Below are 7,802 nucleotides of genomic sequence, written 5' to 3'. Positions count from 1 at the left end.
GAATTGGGTCTAAGGGGGAGGGTCTCTTCAGGTAGCGGGTGCGAGAGACGCATTCTGCTGGGCTCTGGGACTTGCCCCTCCCAAGGGAGCCCGAGGGGGGGGGAGCGGAGGGAGGGGCTTTGGGATGCGGATCACGGGGGGGCGGTGGCGGGAGGGGGAAGGCTGGTCTGTGTCCCTGACTGGTCCCAGTTGGAAGGGGGGAGCCCTCCCCCTCCCCACCGAGGGGAGGGGGGGTCCTCGGAGCGCAGCTGGGTCCACCTGGAATGGAGAGACCCTCCTCGGGAGCCCCCTGACTCAAATCGGGCTCCTAACATATAGATATCATTTTCTTTGATTCCTGCATACTATCAAAATGGAAATCAAATAAAAGAAACATGAACAATTCTTCCACTATCATAATGATGTTATATCTCATGTTTTTACATTTGTTCTGGCTGTGAGATGCTCCTTTGTGTTCAGCTCTGGCCTCAGAAGGATAATGTAGCACTTGGGAATGAAGATGCAGCCCAGCAGACCAGCACTGGAGGCCAGGATGGAGAAGACCTGCACAGCCACCATGTGTTTCCCTTTGATGCTCAGGTAGGTGGGCACAAAAGTCACCCAGACACTGCAGAAGACCAGCATGCTGAAGGTGATCAGCTTGGCTTCATTGAAGGCCCCGGGCAGATTTCTGGCGAGGAAAGCCACCGTGAAGCAGACGGCAGCCAGGAAGCCCATGTAGCTGAGGGTGACGTAGAACATGACAACGGCCCCTTGGTTGCATTGCAGGATGATCTCTCCAGGCTGGGAGAGGAGGTCAGAGTCAGGGAAGGGGGGAGAAACTCCCAGCCAGATGGAGCAGATGATAACTTGGACACCAGAAGAAGACAGGATGATGGAGTTGGCCAAACTCTTCCCCAACCATCTCTTTGCTCGGTTTCCTGGTTTTGTGGCCAGGAAAGCCAGTACCACCATGATGGTTTTGGCCAAGAGAGAAGAAACAGCAACTGAGAAGATGATGCTGAAGACCGTTTGTCGGAGAAGGCAGGTGGCTTTCCTTGGTTGACCAATGAAGAGAGAAGAAGACAAGAAGCAAAGCAGGAGGGAGACCAGGAGGATGTAGGAGAGGTCCCGGTTGTTGGCTTTGACAAGGGGAGTTTCTCGGTATTTAATGAAGACGATTAAAACAAGGCCTGTGGTTAGGAACAAGAATAGGGCAAAAGAAACCAGGATGATGCCCAGAAGTTCTTCATAAGACAGGAAGGTTATAACTTTGGGGATACATTGGACTCTTTTTTATTTGGGAATTTATCATCCGGACATTTGGTGCATTTTTCTGTATCTGAGAAAAAAAAACCAACCCCATATTTCTTTTTCTTTTGCATTTCAAGATATATTGTACATTCTTTGGGAACAAGTGATTATCAGGAGCATTTTCCGGGATGGATTTCTTAATATCTCCAGAGACAAAAATAAGTTTATCACTTTTAAAAAAAAAAATAGCTACAGTATATTTTTGATAGGCTGTGAAATTGAGGGAAGCTTTGGACTTGAAAGATTTCCTTTGTAATGTTCAGAATATTGATAGGAACCTCCATTACTAAAGGAAAATAATGAATCAATTAATCTTTCTAGAGAAACTTATGTGCAAGATGGCAATTCTTGTCATACTTGCCTAAGAGGTGGCTGGCAGATCAAGTGACTGTTGCAAATAATTTGGAATGGCCATTAGAGCAGTGGTGATATGGGTGCAGACACATACAGGTATAACTATCCATGCCACCATATTGTGTATCTCGTACATCATCAACACCTTTTCAGTGTTCCTCAAAGGGAACCCATGTAGACTGCATTGCAATCCTCCTTTCAGGAGGTGGACCTAAAAACATTCCTCGTGTTTCAAGGAACTCAGGTGTTCCTAGAGATGTAAATGTGGAAGGAAGGACACATCCAAGCTAAAAAGAAGAAATATTTTCTCTGGCAGTAGTAAAGCTTGTCCAATCTGCCACAGCCACCTCTCTCTATCCAGCCCTTCCTTCACAGTCTTTTTGCTCTTCTGTTTAGATAAGAAATGAGGCATTTTGGAAATAAACCAGAAACCAATTAAGCTTAAAAGTGTGTTTTAATTCACACTTTCATGACAATGCTATGGAGGGATCCAGTTCCACCAGGCCTCCCATTTTTCCTCTGGTGTCACCCACCTTTCTGAATGGAGAAGGTCCCGTCCGGACAAGGAACGCAGTCGTAACAGCAAACTGGCTCTCCTTCTCGAGCCCTCTTGACAAATCCAGGACGACAACTTTGCACACATTCAGATTGAGGAAAGGACTGAGCAGAAAAAAAATAGGATTGCCAAAGGAAATATGTTAGGACTCTCCGTCCATGGAAAATGGAGGTAAAAATGGATATTAGACAAGATATTATATATTAGCCTCTGGTCTTCATTTAAGTAAATACAAAACCTCTCACTAATTACAAATGGTTGGAGATATAACTTCTGGAAGATTTTTCCTTTAGTTCCTCTCTTTTGCTTTTGGCATCTCACATTGCCCAAAAAAAAAAACAGGACTTTATTAAATAGAAAAGTCTGGAGAGATGGAACCAGTGGTGGGATTGTACTGGTTCTGTCCAGTTCTATAGAACCAGTTGTTATGATTCTGCGCAGTTCGAGAACTGGCAAATCGCACCACTAACTGGCCCCGCCCCTCTCTGCCTGCCACTCCCTCCGCTCCCAGTCAGTCCTTATTGTGCATGCGCGGCATCGCCGCAGCCTGCTTTTGCCCACTTGCCAGTCCAGCCATTGCTGCATGCCTTCCGCTGTGGCCCTGCCTGATCTCCCTGGGTGAGTGAGGCTCTGCAAGCTCTTGGGCCCAGTCACTTACCTGCCACTGCCGGTCACCTTTACCCCCCACCCAACTTGCCTTTTGCTGCCACCACCCGCCACCCTCACCCCCAGTAGGTAAGGCCCAGTATCTGCGGTGAATCCAGGCGGGGGGCGAGATGCAGACTGGTGGGGACCCGAGCTACATTTCGCTGTACTGGAAGACATGTGGAGAGGCTCGTGTTCTCCTACTGCTGGGAGAGCAAGAGAGTCTTTCCCGGCACAGCTCCGGCGGCAGAGAGAAGCAGGATTCAAGCTGGCTACTTCTCTGCTGCCCAGAGCCACCCATTTCCCTATTGGAGGGGAAGTTGCAAACTTTTTGCTGTGCCGGGAAAGACTCTCTTGCTTTCCCAGCAGCAGGAGAACATGAGCCTCTCCACATGTCCTCCGGTACAGTGAAATTTAGCTGGGATTCACCACAGGTGCTGGGCCTTCTCTGCTGGGGGTTAGGGGTCCAGGTGGCAGCGGCAAAAGGCAAGTGGGGTGGGGGTAAAGGTGACCGTAGCCCGGTCGTACCCATGTCGGCAACAGCTGTCGTCATTTCGAAGTTGAGGGAGAATTTGGGGAAAGAGATGGAGAGTCCTGCAGTGGCCAGCACAGGAGCGCCTTTGAGAAGCAGGGAAGTGGCCTTCTGGTGGTCCAACCTGGTGTTCAGGCTGGAGGCGAGCCACGGGAAGTCAGAGCACTGAGGGAAAGGGGAACTGCCAGGGGGCAGCCCTCTCTGCACCAAATTGAGACCATTTGGGGTAGTCCTAGGAATTGGGTGAGTAGAGCCGCAGCTCCTTGCCTTCTTAGCTCAGAGAATGGCCTTTTTGTGCAGGAGGAAGACTGCGGATGGGGGAGGTCTACCTGAGTGACTCCTCGGCCGTCTTCACCAGATTATTTGGACACATACTTTTTTTGGAATCCAGACTGGCTGAACAATTGCCAGATCGCGGTGGAAGCATCCCTTTGGGTGACCTACCTCCTCCTCCTCCTCTTCCTCCTCTCATAACCGGCCATTGTGGCAGGGCTGGGAGGGTGCATGCGCACGGGGAGATGCTCCTCAAGCAAATGCCAAAGCACAGCAAAACCTGGTATGGGGCGGGTGGCTACTCACTTGAGGAGCGAGCATCTCCCCACACAACTGCACCCTCCTGATCCATCCACAGTTGCCGGGTGCGAGAGGAGGAGGAGGAGGAGGAGGGTCACCCGAATGGACGCTTCCACCGCAGTCTGGCAATCATTGTTCAGCCAGTCTGGATTCGAAAAAGAAGAAATGAAAGAAGTAGCGAAGAGCGCCAAGGAGAGCTTGCTGGCTTGGCCATGCCGCGTCTTTCAGGGAGACACACACACACACACATTCACAGATACACACACACACACAGAGTGGGGGAGAGAGGGGAAGATAGGGACCCAGCCACTTCGCTATCCCCCACTGTCACCCTTACCTTCTCGCACTGCTCCATTTTGTGAACCATCTATGGTTTAGTATCTCCTTCAAACTGGTGAGAATCCCACAATGGCTGGGGAATGTGTCACTAAGAGCTTCAGGTTTGTTTGCTCCTTGTGCCCAAACTAGCAAAGAAAAAGGGAATTCTGTTGACAAGGGCCTGAATTCAGATGAATTTGAATCATGATTGGGTGGAGGTCCTTTTGGTCCCATTGGGAGAGAAGCTTCGTCCTGCTTGGGGAAAAGTGTCCCCTGAAAGGGCCGGTTCATAGTTGGGGAGGATCTTAAAAAGAGAACCGACCTGGTCAGACTTATCCATGCCTCTCTTTTACACACACACACACACACACACACACACACACACACACACAAACACAGAGTGGAGGGGGTAGTTAGAGAAAGTGAGAGAGAGAGATACGGGGGAGAGAGAAAAACAGAGGGAAGGAGTGAAATAGAGGGAAGGAGGGAGGGAGAGAGAGAGAGAAAAAAGGAGAGGAGAGGAAGGACACAAACCCTGGCTTCAGAAGACTCTTTGAAGCAACACAAAAATCTAGGGCTGGGCTGCAAGGGATCTCGGAGGTCATCTAGTCCAACACCCTGCTCCAGCAGGAGATCCTTACAGAATCAAAGAATAGCAGGGTTAGAAGGTTGTGTGTGTTTGTGTGTGTGTGTGTGTTTGCATCATTGTCAAAACTCCAAAAACAGATCAAGGAGCTCTGGGGAGATCAGTCATAAATTGGAACACTTGCTAAGCAACTGGCCATTAAGCGAGGACCACTTGTATTTGGTTTGCCAGTCACATGGCCACCAAGCCATGTCCACAAATTAAGCCACACCCACAGAACCAGTTGTTACAAAATTTGAATCCCACCCTGGATGGAACTGAGAAAAGATTTCAGCATTAAGTGATAACCAGCCGGTTCCTTCCCATGACCCCATTAACTCGCATTTCTCCCCTCTTCTTACATCCATAATTTTAAGGTGTGATATCAGAACAATCTTGATAATTTCAGGTGAACTGAAAGCCTTGGAGCTGCTTCCTAGGAGCAGAAGGCCCATTGCTCCATCCCAGGGAGGGTGAAAGGGAGGCATGGAGAGCTCTGGCCAGGTCTGGCCTCCTTAAGAGCCTCCCAGATTATGGAGCTGCCCCTTCAGGGGACACTTTTCCCCAAGCAGCACGAGAAGAAGCTTCTTTCCCCAATGGGGCCAAAAGGACCTCCGTCCACTCACGATTCAATCCCATCCGATACAGTCCAAGCCTGGATTCAGGCCCCGGTCAGCAGAATTGCCGCCTTCATTGCTCTTCTGGGCACAAGGAGCAAACAACCAGAAGCTACTAGCGACACATTCCCCAGCCCTTGTGGGATTCTCACCCGTTTGATGGAGACCCTTAATTTTACGTGGTCCACAAAATGGAACAATACTGATGCCTCCCAAGCAGCCTAAGGAAAAAATCCGGTTTCTACTGCCCAGATTCAATTCTCGGTGAAGATCAACCACCTTTGGGGAATAGCATCAGCCCTCTTGAAATGGGACCTCAGGCTTTGGAAAATGGAGAGAAGACACCAAACTTTCTCCTACCTTGTTGAGCACCTTTAGCCGTGAAAGAACATCTTTGTCGATATAAAGTCTCTGTCTTACAAAATACGCCACAGTCTCTCTCCTGCGATCATCCCTGGGAAGAACGAAGAAGCCCCAAATGAGCAGATCTGCTGCTACCTCTCCATTTGGGTCCATGTACAATTCAATCTCCGAAATATTGACAAACTCATTCTTCTCCAGGAAAGGATGGAACTAGAATGGGAACGTGCAGCAATTTTAAAAGCAGAAAACTTTGTTTCTTATCCCAGATGCTTTTTCAATATTTAATCTTTCTTCTGTAGTTGTCTAATTTACAGACATGCTTCATTAGGAAAATGGGTGTTACCACTATCTTACAAGTGAAGGGAAAAAGTTCACAAAAATTTGTCAATCATATTTTGACAATATAGATTTTGACAAAATATAGTTGAACAACAGAAAAAAGGAGATTTATGAACTCCCTGAAAGCAACAGGTTGGTTATCAGAAACACGGATTTGTCAAGAAGAAAATTGTCAGGGTGATCCTCTCCCAGGAGGCCCAGTCAGGAAACCTGAGCTAGGCCCACTTCGCTGTAATGCTGCATAGACGGGATTTGGGGAGTCAGAAAGTACAAATCGCCCACCGACCCTTTTTTATGCAGCTGTAGGTGTCCTCCTCTTATCTGGTTCTTCGCCAGGCAGAATCTCCCCTCCACCCCCAAAAGTCATTTTCTCCTATCACTGCCCTTTCTAAATGGGTCGTGGGAAAGGGGGATATAACTTATGTGCTCTATGCAAGTCATCCTCACATATTATTTCATTTCCTAAATATATTATGCTGATATAACTTGATTTCAGGAAAGAGTAACAAACAATTTTGTGATGTGATCAGAAACCCAGTTAAGTGAGGGTGGATGGTATGATAATTAAGTGGATAAAAACTGATTTAAATATGGTACTCAAATAATCTTTAGTTTTTTTTATCTTTGTGATGAAAGTGGGAAGATACAACATTTTGTCGTTAAGTCATCAATTTTTCTATGTTGTCGTTAATATAATAGGGTTGATAAATCGCTATTATACAAGATTTATAACAATTCTCAGGAAAATATACTTTTATGTTATTTAAACATTACCAACTTTCCAGAAAAATATTTATGATTTCCTCCTAGAAACATCTGTATGACTAAAAAGCAATAGAAAACTATCTGGGTTTTAGGATTTGATAAATTATAGTATCTCATACAAGAACATTAATGATGCACTGGATGAAGGATTGTGCCAAACTTGATAAGTATGTAAGGGACCCAGTTTGGTCTAATGGTTAAGCCCCCAAAGTAGAAAACAAGAGGATTTGAGTTCAAGTCCCTCCTTGGTCATGAAGCAGGCTGGGGGATTTGGGGCCAGTCTCTCAGCCCAACTCAACTCACAGGGTTGTTGTTGTGGGGAAAATGAACACACAACTACTCATTGGTACTCAGCCCCGTGGCTTTTGCAGGGAAGGACTTTTAATGATGGGGGATGAATTAGTGCACTTGGTGAACTCAAACAAGGTCTCAAAGATCTGGAAATCCAACAAGATGGGGCTGCTCTTCCCAAGAATGTTTATTTGAGCAGCCTTTAGAGCAACGAGATATTTATATCGAATAATCCTGCCAAGAGTCCAAAGGGAATTAACCTCCGAGAGCTGCAACGGAGTTCCCAGAGCCGTTTCAGGGGACCGATACAAAGAAAGAGCGCCTGAGCTGAGACTGGGCCCCTGAGGACAAGGGGCCACTCGAACTGCAGCTCACGCAGAGGTGGTATTCAACCGGTTCTCACCGGCTCAGGTGAACCGGTGGTCACCCCTCATTGGCCACACCTTTGAACCGGTCGCCCGCTTGTCCCAGTCGCTCTCCTAGCGTTCCCTACCACGTGGTAGCTATGACGCAGATTGGGCAGATGTCCCA

The 7,802-nt window shown here is 47.7% G+C and overlaps 1 long non-coding RNA gene across 1 annotated transcript; it reads right to left on the bottom strand.

Annotated features, from left to right (window-relative positions):
* Positions 1-340: 340 nt before the first annotated feature.
* Positions 341-6,243, bottom strand: LOC148128592 (uncharacterized). Its single transcript, XR_015746256.1, has 3 exons — positions 5,874-6,243; positions 2,181-2,307; positions 341-1,321 (listed from the first exon to the last, which is right to left on the bottom strand). It is a non-coding gene; the product is annotated as an uncharacterized LOC148128592 (long non-coding RNA).
* Positions 6,244-7,802: the final 1,559 nt, after the last annotated feature.

Source organism: Notechis scutatus, unplaced genomic scaffold, assembly GCF_049901735.1.
Source record: "Notechis scutatus isolate UNSWTSFEM ecotype Mainland unplaced genomic scaffold, rNotScu1.2 NSCUSCF135, whole genome shotgun sequence".
In the NCBI taxonomy this organism is placed as follows: Eukaryota; Metazoa; Chordata; class Lepidosauria; order Squamata; family Elapidae; genus Notechis; species Notechis scutatus.
Note: the sequence above shows the minus strand (reverse complement) of the source record. Positions and strands in the feature narration are given on the sequence as shown.